This window comes from Lagenorhynchus albirostris, chromosome 17 (genome assembly GCF_949774975.1).
Source record: "Lagenorhynchus albirostris chromosome 17, mLagAlb1.1, whole genome shotgun sequence".
Lineage (NCBI taxonomy): Eukaryota > Metazoa > Chordata > Mammalia > Artiodactyla > Delphinidae > Lagenorhynchus > Lagenorhynchus albirostris.
In genome coordinates, this window is record NC_083111.1 from 29,249 (window position 1) to 42,341 (window position 13,093).

General features: G+C 40.8%; 1 protein-coding gene and 1 pseudogene across 2 annotated transcripts in view; both read left to right on the forward strand.

Moving 5' to 3' along the window:
- Window positions 1-13,093, forward strand: part of SPIDR (scaffold protein involved in DNA repair) — a 354,487-nt gene that overhangs the window by 22,659 nt on the left and 318,735 nt on the right. The gene's annotated exons all lie outside the window — the stretch shown is intronic.
- Window positions 412-6,838, forward strand: LOC132508181 (protein FAM136A-like; annotated as a pseudogene).

Genomic DNA, 13,093 nt, shown 5'->3' on the forward strand with positions numbered 1-13,093 from the left:
GTAGCTCTAGATTATCTCCTCTTAAAAGCTATGACCGAGAAAAACAGTACGTATTATCTACCCAATCTAATTTATTTATAGAAAGAAGAGAAAGATACTTAGTGCCTGAGTTCTGGCCACAATTTTACTAAGATCTCAAAAATATTTATCTTTGAACATTCTGTATAAGTCTCTCCTTATTTTGAACCAGTTTTCTTGAATTCTGCATTCAGTTCTTGTCACTTACGCATTAAAATAACAGGTAACAAATGTACACTTATGAGTGTGGAGAAATCCATTAATCAAAGGGAAAACAGTTTTGAGGAGAGGTTAATGAAGAAATCAGATTGCAGTAGTTGAAGAAGAAAATCTTTGTGTTGACAAATCTCTATGTAAGTGTGCTGGGGAAGAGAAGGAGCAAGGGATAGCATGATGGGGTGAGAGAGAGTTAAAAAAAAAAAGTTAATGAGAAACTTGTGCATGGTTGAATGATGGCCTAAGGGGTGGAACAGATTAAGATAGGAAACTTTGGAATCCTGAATGCAGTGTCTCATGACTGGCATCCTGTTCTTCATGTTGAGGATTTTCTTTTTATAGCCTCAAGCCACTGGGATGTAAAGCTTTCTGTTTCTTCCTCAGCCTTTTAAAAAATTCAATAGAGACTATAGCATTTTTACTTTTTTACCCAACATTGTGTATTTTACTGCAGCAGAATATTCCAGGCATGTGCAGAGAAGTTTGTTCTGTGTTTAGTTTACCTGTATGGTAAAGCCATACAGGTTGGATTTTTTTTTTGGCTGCATTGGGTCTTCGTTGCTGTGCGTGGGCTTTCTCTAGTTGCGGTTAGCGGGGGCTTCTCTTGTTGCATAGCGTGGGTTCTAGGCGTTCAGGCTTCAGTAGTTGCGGCGCCTGGGCTCAGTAGTTGTGGCTCGTAGGCTCTAGACCGCAGGCTTAGTAGTTGTGGTGCACGGGCTTAGTTGCTCCATGGCATGTGGGATTTTCCCAGACCAGAGCTCGAACCTGTGTCCGCTGCATTGGCAGGTGGATTCTTAACCACTGCACCACCAGGGAAGTCCCTAGAGGTTGGATTTTAATCCATTGTTCTTGGTGGTGGTTCTCAAACTTTAATAGTGCCTAACTCACCGGGGTGGTTGGTGGGCCTCTCATCACTTAAGATTCTAATTTGAGGTTTGAGTATCTACTATCTCTAAAAGCATACGTGGTGATTCTGATGTGCATCGCCCTTGATTGCATTTTAAAAATTGTGGTCAAATAGAATGAAATTAACTTTTTTAACAATTTTTAAGTCTATGGTCTGTGACATTAAGTACTTTCATGTTGTTCCGAAACTATCACCACCATCCATCTCCAGAACTTTCATCATCCCAAACTGAAATTATACCCATTAAACAACAACTCCTCATTTTCCCCTCCCCGCAGCCCCTGGGAACCACCATTCTACTTTATGTCTCTGAGTTTGATGACTTCAGGGACCTAATATAAGTGGAATCATAATTTTTGTCCTTTTGTGTCTGGCTTATTTCATTTAGCTTAATGTCTTGAAGGTTCTTCCATGTTGTATTGTGTGTCAGAATTTTTTTCTTTCTTCTGTTTTTTTTTTGTTTTTTTTTTTGCGGTACGCGGGCCTCTCACTGCTATGGCCTCTCCCGCTGCAGAGCACAGGGTCCGGACGCGCAGGCTCAGCGGCCATGGCTCATGGGCCCAGCTGCTCCGCGGCATGTGGGATCCTCCCGGACCGGGGCACGAGCCCGCATCCCCTGCATCGGCAGGCGGACTCTCAACCACTGCGCCACCAGGGAAGCCCCGAATTTTTTTCTTTCTTTAAGGCTGAATGTAGTCCATTGTATGTATATACCACATTTTGTTTATCATTCATCCATTGATGGACGTTTGGGTTGTTTCAGCCTTTTGGCTCTTGTGAATATGGCACTCTGAACATTGTTGGGGAAATATCTGTTTGAGTCTCTGCTTTCAATTCTTTTGGGTATATGCTGGATCATATGGTAATTATATTTTTAACTTTTGAGTAGCCACCATACTTTTATCCACAGTGACTGCATCGTTTTGCATTTCTGTCAGAATGTACCAGGGTTTCAGTTTTTCCATGTCCTTGCTAGGACTTCCTATTTTCTGTTTTTTTTTTTAAATTTTTTAAATTTTAACTTTTTTTAATAGTAGTCATTCCTAATGGGTGTGAAGTGGTATCTCATTGGGGTTTTGATTCACAATTCTCTCATGAATAATGATGTTGGGCACCTTTTCATGTGCTTATTAGCCATTTGTATATCTACTTTGGAGAAATGTCTCTTTCAGGTCCTTTGCCCACTTAAAAATTGAGTTGTTGGTCTTTTTGTTGTTGAGTTGTTAGGCGTTCTTTATGTATTTTGGATATTAGTTCCTCATCAGATCTTGGATTGCATCTTAAGAAATGCTGGCTTGGGGTAAGGAGTTTGAATTGTGGAGTCAAACCAGCTTGTGTGTGAATCTTGGCTTGTGTGTAAGTTCCCTTGCATATTAAAACTGCCAGCTACCAATCTGGAGTGATCTACCTCTTTCTTTGGTCTCTCCTTGTCCTCTATGCATGGGCACCAGTTTCAGACTTCACTTGGGGACTCCTGAGGTCGCAAACCTACAATGTGTCAGGATTTCATTGCTTTTTAAGGCTGTGAATAGTTTTTATTTACATGTACATGCTTATTTTGTTTATCCATTCATCCATTGGTGGACATTTGGGTTGTTTCCAGTTTTTAGTTATTGTGAATAATGTTATTTTGAACTTTGACATTTAAACATACATTTGAGGGACTTCCCTGGTGGTCCAGGGGGTACGACTGCACGCTCCCAACCCAGGGGGCCTGGGTTCGATCCCTGGTCAGGGAACTAGATCCTGCATGCATGCCGCGACAAAGAGTTCGCATGCGGCAACTAAGAAGTCTGTGTGCTGCAACTAAGGAGTCTGCATGTCACAGAGAAGATCCCGTGTGCTGCAGCTAAGACCTGGCACAGCCAAAATAAATAAGTAAATATTTAATTAAAAAAACCCAAACATCCATTTGAGTCCCTGCTTTCAGTTCTTTTGGGAAATCGAATTGCTCAGAAGTAGAATTGGTAGATCCTATGGTAATTCTATGTTTAATTTTTTGGAGGATCCACTGTACCATTTTCTATAACAACTGTATCATATTGTACTTCTACCAGCAATGCACAGGGGTTCCAGTTTTTTCCATATCCTTGCCAATACTTATTACTTATTTATTTTTTGACAGTAACTATTATAATGGGTGGGAGTTGGTATCTCACATTGTGGTTTTGATTTGTGTTTCCCTAATGACTAATGATATCAAGCATCTTTTTATGTGACTGTTGGTCATTTGTATGCCCTCTTTGGAGAAATGTCTATCAGACTTTTACCGAGTTTTAAACTGAGTTGTTGAGTTGTGGGAGTTCTTCATATATTTTGGGTACTAGATTCTTAGTTGGATATGTGATTTGCAAATATTTTCTCCCATTATATGAATTGTCCTTCTGCTTTCTGAAAATATCTTTTGAAATTCATAAGTTTTAAATATTGATGAAGTTTAGTTTATTCATTTTTTGTTAACTTGTCCTTTTGTGTCATGTCTGAAACCACTGCTTAGTAACTTCTGTTATTTTTTGTCAGACCCTTGACAGAAATCGTTTGACCACAGATGTATGGGTTTTTCTGGACTATGAATTCTGTTCCATTGACTGGGTCTGTTGTTATGCCTGTACCACACTGATTTGATTACTGTTATTTTGTCGTAAGTTTTGAAATTGGGATATGAGTTCCAGTCATGGAACTTTTGTGGTTTTCTCATAGAGTCAGCATGAGTTACATGTTTGGTATCAATGTGTGACTGTATAGGTGGGTTATTGTCAAGGAGGGAACCTCACCTGAGCCTTGGTGTCCAGAGTTTTTACTGGGGCTTTGCTATGGACTGCATATTTGTGTTCTCTATTCCCAGCCGCCATTCATATGTTGAAACCTAATCCTCAATGTGGTAGTATTTGGAGGTGGAGTCTTTGAAAAGTAAATAGGTCATGAGGGTGGAGCTCTCATGAATGGGATTAGTGCCCTTATAAAAGAGGTTCCAGAGAGATCCCTCCTCTCTTTAGCATCAGTGAGGAAGTGAGCCTTTGCCAGATTTCACCACTAACACTGAATCTGCTGACACCTTGATCTTGGACTTCCCAGCTCCTAGAACTTGAGAAGTGTTTGTTGTTTATAGGCTACCTACTTTATGGCATTTTGTTATAGTAGCCCGAACAGACTAAGGCTCCATTACGTAGACATAAGTGGCTGATCTCAGTCTCCAGTTCTTCTGTGTGTGACTTAAAGCCTCCACTCTAAATCATACTGTCTTTCTGGTGTCACCAGCCCCCATGCTAACAGTATGGGGTGTGATTAGCCACCACCCTAAATCACATTATTGGACTGTCTGGTGTAACTGAAGCTCTCAGGCAAAGAAAGACACTTCTGTCAGCCATGGTATTCCAAGGGCATAGACATTACTTTCCAGAAGCCAAGGACAAAGGCTAAACTTGTTTGTTTGTTTGTTTTTTGGCCGCTCCGTGCAGCTTACAGGATCTTAGTTCTCTGAGTATAGATCAAACTCAGGCCCCAGCAGTGGAAGCACTGAGTCCTAATCACTGGACCACCAGGGAATTAATTCCCTAGCCTTCCTTTTAGGTGAGGTTAGATTCTTTACTCCATGTTTACTTTTTTAGTCTTTCCCTAATAGGTCTTTTACCCATGGTTGCCTTTCTTTTCACACCTTAAGAGCCCATGTTTATGACAAACACAAATCCTCTTCTCAGTCTGCAAATGTCTCTCCCTAATTCACATTCATGTGCCCTCATTTTGAAGTGAATTTGTGATTGCTGCCTTAACTCACAGAGTTACTATAAGGCTTCAGTGAGGGAAAGAAATTAAAAAGTGGTTTTTAGAATTAATTTCTGCAATCTTCGTACTGCCTCTGCATGTTTATACTAACTTCTGTTATTTTACTTCTCTGTATTGTGTTTTGTGACAGGTCTAATGATCATATTGATTTCTTGAGGACAGGGTTCATGATATTTCTCTGTGTTTTCTGTGCTTAAGTGATGACAAGCACTGGTTTGTTGAATTTAGTTTTCAATAATGCTAAAAATATATTGAAATTCCATTTGTTTTTAACCACCAGAGTGGCTGCATTTGGTTGTGCAGGTTGAAAACCGCAGTGCCCGCAGAGGCCCTGTTCATAGTCATGTCCTGCAAAATTTGTATATTTATTATGCTACTCTTTCAGTAGATGGCAATAAAGCACCTTTTCTAATAAAATCAGTACGTTATGACAATTTCCAAATATATGGAAGTACAGTGACTTGATAAGGGAGTGTCTTTTTCTCCTTTGCAGAAAAATGTAGCCCTATTAAGAATATGGTCCTTGGGCTTAAACTAGCTTGAATTTTGATCCTGGCTTTACTATTTACAGATACATGGTCTTGAAAAATGTCTTCAACAGTTAGTTTCTTTGTCTGTGAAATGGAATTAATACTACTCATTTCAGCATAAAATATCACCTAGGATCTATATGAGGTAATAGACATGAAACATTTGCAGTGATGTCTGGCAGCTACTGAATTATCTTAGTCTGTTCAGGCTGCTGTAACAAAAATGCCATAGGCTAATGGTTTATAAACAACACAAATGTGTCACAGTTCTGGAGGCTGGGAAGTTCAAATTTAAGGTGCCAGCACATTCAGTGTTTGTTGAGGGCCCACTTCATGGTTCATAGCCATCTTCTTTTTGTCCACACATAGTGGATCTCTCTAGTACCTCTTATATAAGGGCACTAATCCCATTCGTGAGGGTTCCATCCTTGTGAACTAAGCACCTCCCGAAGTCCTCACCTCCAAATACCATCACATTGGGGATTAGGTTTCAACATATGAATTATAGGGGGGACACAGACATTCCATCTGTAGCATAAATATTCAGTTTGTGATAGCTAAACGATTGTGCTTCTTTTCATTGGAGCTGCTTTTACTTTAATAGTGTGTGATTACAGAGTTATATCTGAGGTGGTTTACAATTAGGTAAAAGTAATTTATTTACTTATTCGGTTGCATGAGGTCTTAGTTGTGGCAGGCGGGCTCCTTAGTTGCAGCTTGAGGGCTCCTTAGTTGTGGCTTGCCAGCTCCTTAGCTGTGGCATGCGAACTCTTAGTTGTGGCATGCATGTGGGGTCTAGTCCCCGGACCAGGGATCGAACCTGGGCCCCCTGCATTGGGAGCGCAGAGTCTTAATCACTGCACCACCAGGGAAGTCCCATAATTAGGTAAAATCTTAATTCGGGGGGGCGGGCTTGTGCGTGGGAGTCCATGTGGGCGCCTGCGTGGCAGGGAGCAGTGCAGGGTCGCCGTGGCGGAGCTGCAGCAGCTCTGGGTGCAGGAGGCAGTGGACTCTATGGTGATAAGTCTGGAGAGAGAACATCCGGAAGATGCAGGGCCTCATGTTCCGGTGCAGCGCCGCCTGCTGTGAGGACAACCAGGCATCCATGCAGCAAGCGCACCAGTGTATTGAGCGCTGCCATGCACCTCTGTCTCAAGCCCAGGCCCTGGTGACCAGCGAGTTGGAGAAGTTCCAGGAGCGCCTGGCCCGGTGCACAATGTATTGCAACAACAAAACCAAAGATTCAATGGATGTGGGGAGTAAATAGGTTCAGGTGAAGGGGCAGCTGGAGAGTTGCATGACCACGTGTGTGAATGGCCACGTGAACCTCATTCCAACCATGACCAAGAAGGTGAAGGAGTCTCTCTCATCCATTGGGAAATAGATGTCTGCTATTGGCCATCGGGGCTGAAGGCAGCAATCTATTTAAAAAGAGGAGTGGGGATTTGGGTTTTCTAAGGAAAGTTTATGAATGAGGAAATTAAGGATGGCAGCAAGTTTAAGGCCTATATCACTTGCCTTTGGTCACTGGTTCCTTTGTGTTTGAAACCTAGAAAGTGAAGAAAACTGGTGCTAAAATTGGGGTCAGAGATAGCAAGGGAGAGTTTTTGTGAGCCTGAATTTCACGTGGCAAGTGCTTATCCTGGCAGCGGGGCGTCTCCCTTGTACCAAATCAGAGCCCTCCAAGGTACCAGATTCTCATAGTACACAGATACCAACAGGCTGGCATGTTTATCTGACCGGATTATGATCCAGTAGAGTGTGAGGAGAGGTGTTTCTATTTGTTGCCAATCTCCTGTTTACCGGAAGGATCACTACCACATTTTACACAAACTGGAAATAAAACAAAATCCACGAGGTCACTAATTTAGAATGGGAAAGGGGGCTTCTGGGGCTTTGTTTTGCGTGGTTTTGTCTTATATACAAGGGCATGAAGTTACTTTAAGATGTAGAGTTGGTAGAGGTAGTTTGGATAAAAGCTTTGAAAGGGTGCTTGTGGATATTCATTTCTGGCCGTCAGGATGTGGATGCGCATTTCTTAAAATTCTCACACATGACATCTTTCAGCCTGGAGACGCTGCTAAATTATAAGAAGCGCTGTCACACTGGTAGGGGAAGCATGTTGCTGCAAATGGCATTATTTTATACTTTTTTAATGACTGAGTAGTATTTCATTGTAATTATATACCACATCTTCTTTATCTATTTGTCAGTGGACATTTAGGTTGCTTCCATGTCTTGGCTGTTGTAAATAGTGCTGCTATGAACACTGGGGTGCATGTATCTTTTTGAATTAGAATTTTCTCTGGATATATGTCCAGGAGTGGGATTGTTGGATCATATGGTAACTCTATTTTTAGTTTTTTAAGGCACCTCCATACTGTTTTCCATAGTGGCTGTACCAATTTACATTCCCACCAACAATGTAAGAGGGTTCCCTTTTCTCCACACCCCTCCAGCATTTATTATTTGTAGACTTTTTAATGGGATGGCCATTCTGACCAGAGTGAGGTGATACCTTATTGTAGTTTTGATTTGCATTTCTCTGATAATTAGCAACGTTGAGCATCTTTTCATGTGCCTATCGGTCATCTGTATATCTTCTTAGGAGAAATGTCTATTTAGGTCTTCTGCCTGTTTTTTTTGATTGGGTTGTTTGGTTTTTTTGTTACTGAGTTATATGAGCCAATTGTATATTTTGGAAATTAAGCCCTTGTTGGTTGCATCATTTGCAAATATTTTCTCCCTGCCCATAGTTTGTCTTTTCGTTTTGTTTATGGTTTCCTTTGCTGTGCAAAAGCTCATAAGTTTGATTAGGTCCCATTTGTTGATTTTTGTTTTTATTTGTATTGCCTTGGGAGACTGACCTAAGAAAACATTGCTACAGTTTATGTTAGAGAATGTTTTGCGTGTGTTCTCTTGTAGGAGTTTTGTGGTGTCCTATCTTAAGTATTTAAGACATTTTGAGTTCATTTTTGTGTATTGTGTGAGAGAGTGCTCTCACTTATTGGTTTACATGCGGCTGTCCAGCTTAACCAACGCCATTTGCCAAAGAGACTGTCTTTTTTCTGTTGTATATTCTTGCTTCCTTTGTCAAAGATTAAATGACCGTAGGTGTGTGGGTTTAATTCTGGGCTCTCCGTTCTGTTCCACTGATCCATATGTCTGTTTTTGTGGCAGTACCACGCTGTTTGATTACTGTAGTTTTGTGGTATTGTTTGAAGCCCGGGAGGGTTATGCCTCCAGCTTTGTTCTTTTTCCTCAGGATTGCTTTGGCAGTTCTGGGTCTTTCATGGTTCCATATAAATTTTAGGATTATTTGTTTTAGTTCTGTGAAGAATGTCACAGGTAATTTGATGGTAATCGCATTAAATCTGTAGATTGCTTTGGGTAGTATGGCCATTTTAACGATATTAATTCTTCCAATCCAAGAGCGTGGTGTATCTTTCAATTATCTTTAGCTTTCTTTATCAGTGTTTTATAGTTCTCAGTGTATAAGTCTTTCACTTCCTTGGTCAGTTTTATTCTAAGTATTTTATTATTTTTAATGAGATTTTAAAAGGGATTTTTTTTTTTACTTTCCCTTTTTGATATTTCATTGTTAGTATAAAGAAATACAGTCAATTCCTGAATGTTAATTTTGTATCCTGCTACCTTGCTGAATTTATCATTTCTAGTGGTTTTTTTGTGGAGTCTTTAGGGTTTTCTACATATAGTATCATGTCATTTGCATAAAATGACAGTTTCATCTCTTCTCTTCCAGTTTGCTTACCTTTTGTTTCTTTTTCTTGTCTGATTGTTGTGGCTAGGACTTCCAATACTATGTTGAATAGAAGTGGTGAGAGTGGCCATTCTTGTCTTATTCCAGGAATCAGCAAAAAGGCTTTCAACTTTTCACCATTGAGTATTATGTTGGCTCTAGGTTTGTCACAAATAGCTTTTATTAAGCACCTTTTTAACTAATTGCTTTTAAGTTAAAGTCTATTATAATTTTATTCAGACTTCCATCTTCTGAAGAGTAGGCGGGTTAGGGTTGAACTGTAAGTGGAGATTTGGTTAGAGGGCTGTGAGGGAAGGAGGGACAAAGACTTGAATCTGTAGCCTTTGAAGGGGTCTTGCTGATAATCCTGCCTTTGCATGAGAATAAATTTATCACAGTTGGAGTTTATAGGTTGCTGTGCTTCAACTTCTCAACAGTGAGGAAGCAGGAATGGGAAAGAACCAACGCAAACTCATTGTTTGCTTTTGAGTGGGGAGCGATCAGTAAAATAAAATTGGACCCAGAGTGTGATATATTAGCAGCTGTCATTGTTTTATGTCTTTTAAGTCCTTAGATTAAGAGTAACGTCAGTGGAGCCATGTCAGTGGAGCCAAGAGTGGTTTTAGGCAGCCTGGCATGGGAACTTGGTTTCCAGCAGAGGAATTTTCCATTTCAGAAAAAAATAAGTTTCAGACTAATGGTATTCTGAGCTGGTGTACAGGGCTAGTGGAAAATAATTCTGCTTTTCTTTTCAAGTGTTGAAAATTAAATACATCACCATATTTCCAACATTGTTACGTTAAGAAGTTCCGGATTGTTGAGAAGAATGAGAAAAAGAGGGCTAGATTGCTAGAGATTAGGATTCTAGCATCAGAGTCTTATTAGAATAGCTGTAGTAAATTAGTCTGGTTTGTTTGAACAGTTTAGGTGTTTGATGACACCCAAACTAGGTGATTATTGTACTGTAAGTTTAAGCATAATTGTACATTCCAGACATTTACTACTTAGCCAAAGTACTCTTAAGTTTGAAAGTATATGAAAATTATACAAAATGTGGCAACCGTTTCCTTTATTTTCTCTGATGACAGAAGAAGAAATGAATTTAAACTGCTACATGATTTAATGCCTTTCTGACCGAAAACTTTAAAACACTGGAATGGCTATGGATTCTTTCCTGAAAAAACTCTTCCATGAATGGAAAAGATAGTATAGATATGAACTTCCTTAAATGAAGCAATGATTTAGGTGACTCCTAAACTTATTTAGCATATGCTGAAATTATTTAGCAGACAAGGGATAAACCAGTAAGTTCTGGAAGCTAGCACTTTTAGAGTTTGCTACTTGTAGAGCGTAAGTTATAAGTGAATCCTGGTTTTGGGGTCATAGAAGACATAAACACATGAAAATAGCATTCTCTATTGTGGCAGTGGAGGTGCTATTGGAAGTGCTGATTTCCAAACGAGTGGTTCAAGGAGGATGACTGAGGGCTATAACAGTACAGGAGGATTCGTGAAGAAGGTAGTCTTAGGCCAAATCCTGAGGGGTCCAGCAGGTCAGACTGAAAGAGAGTTGGAAAGACAGCCTGGCAGGAAACAAAGGAAAGGGCGAAGTTGTCTTGAACCTTATAGGCAGTTTTCAAAAATTTTGTTATGCTTTGTGAAAATTTATTTTACTTACATGTTTTTTCTCGGACTTGTTCTAATACCCTTTATTTTCTTATTTATTAACGTCTGTTGTCCCCACATCAGGAGGGTCGGTCTTTCTTAATCGGCATTGCCTGACTGTGAGAAAGATAAGAAGGCTAGAGCACTGGTTATGGGGGCAGCTCATGGAATAGTGACTTTGACTCTGCAATAAACTGACCTTTTCCAATGAGTCATTTAATTCCCTTCTTCTTTATTTTTAATGTTTTTTTGAAATATTTATTTGGTTGCACCGGATCTAAGTTGAGGCAGGCGGGCTCCTTAGTTGTGGCCTGTGAACTCTTAGTCGTGGCGTGCATGTGGGATCTACTTCCCTGACCAGGGATAGAACCCGGGCCCCCTGCATTGGGAGCATAGAATCTTATCCACTGCGCCACCAGGAAAGTCGCTTAATTCCCTTCTGCTCCTTAAACTGTCTGAGAGGCTGTAGAGTTCTAATCAGTAAGCTGCTTTTTCTTATTTTTCAAGGTTTGAAATACTATAGTTGGTCATTAGATTAAGACAGTATTTTATGAATCATAGTGTATGAAAATATAAGCATCTTTATAAAAAATGTCTAAAGTACCTTCTCATATTAACTCTGCTGAATGTTAATCAGCTCTTCTTCTACCTTCCGTTATGGTGGTCTGTGGTACTATTATTTCACAGTATTGTCATTAGTGTCAGTTTTATCTTGGTAGTCATCTTGAGGTAAGTATATTTATTATTCTCATTTTACTGATACAGAAACTGGATCTTGGGAAGTGTCAGTGTAGCCAACCAGTAGCTCAGCGGTGACTCAGGCCAGGTCAGTCTGACGGCACAGCTTGAAGATGGGAGCTGAAAGGATTTGTGTGCTGCTTGTGGAATTTCCTGGATGTTTCTAAGCTTGAGGAGGATAATAACTCAGGACATTTGGAATTAGGACTAGCCTGGGAAATTGAGGATCTATGGGTAGCCATCACCAAAGTACATTTCTTCCTTTGTTCAAGTCCAAGACAGTTTTCTCCAGGAAACATCCTCTCAATCTATTTTTGAGCTCATTAGCCCAATTTTGGTCTGTTTCTTCCTCCACTCTAATTATATCCTTAGAACCCACGGTCTTTGAAGATGGAAACTGTCTTTAGCTGTATACCTTCAGAGGGCTCAGTGAATCGTTTCAGCTCAGTACGAATATTTACTGAGTATTGTGGTCCAGCTCTTTCAGTAGCTGGTGATTGAAGGCCAACTTCAGCTGGACAGAGGCACAGAAGATTGATGGGTTGGCTTGCAGTTGACAGCATCTGGGCACCTGGGCAGCTCAGGGACCTGACTTACAGCCTGGAGCATGATTTGTGCCTCTTTCTTTCTCAGGTTTCTTCATATTATAGGTTACAAGGTGGCTCACTGCTTTGGGGTCACACCCTTGGCCAAGTTGGGAAGAAGAGACTCTTCTCCAGTAGCCCCAGTTAGAAAAGTCCTGGAGAGGGCCTCTGACTGCCTCAACTTGGGTCCCATGGCATCCCTGGACCAGTTACTATGGCCAGGCTGATGTCCTATGATTATCCTTGGCCAGGTTGGGCGCCCAAAACTGTGGTGCTGGGAGTGTGTTTTGTCACTAGAAATGTGGATGGATGAGAAGGCTGAGTAGTGAAGTCACCCTGTAAGCACCTGCTCTGTGGCTGAGTAAACACTGTGGAGAGAGAAATACACATGTTCTAGAGAGCTGTGGCAGAGGTATTGTTTATAAGGATAAGTAGATGAAATGGAAATGAGTTTAACACAGCTTAAGGGCTGTGTTTACGCTTAGGTTTATACTTGCTGACTTATTTACTTTAGATATTTTAGATTTTGTGACAGGTGTGGTAATAGTCAAGAAATTTGCATATTCATTCAAGAGTCATTTAGTGAGTACCTCAGTGGGGAGTGCTGTGCACTGGGGATAAGATGAAGAGGCATGAGACTCCTGCCCTCAGGAGCTCTTATTCTAGGGAAAGGAGTAGATGGGGCAGGAAACAGGCTGTTGTCCCAGAGGGAGGGATTAAGTGGAGGCATTGAGGGATAGTTCATGGAAAAGATGAGCTGGGATCCATGGCAGAGTTGGAGAGGCTAAAGGAAGAGGAGAGGTGATTTCTGGCAAAGAGTTCCATGGATGCAGGTGTGGTGTTGGAAATGCTCCACTTGGCAGCAGCAAGGGGAGTAGAACAGATTGGCTGGG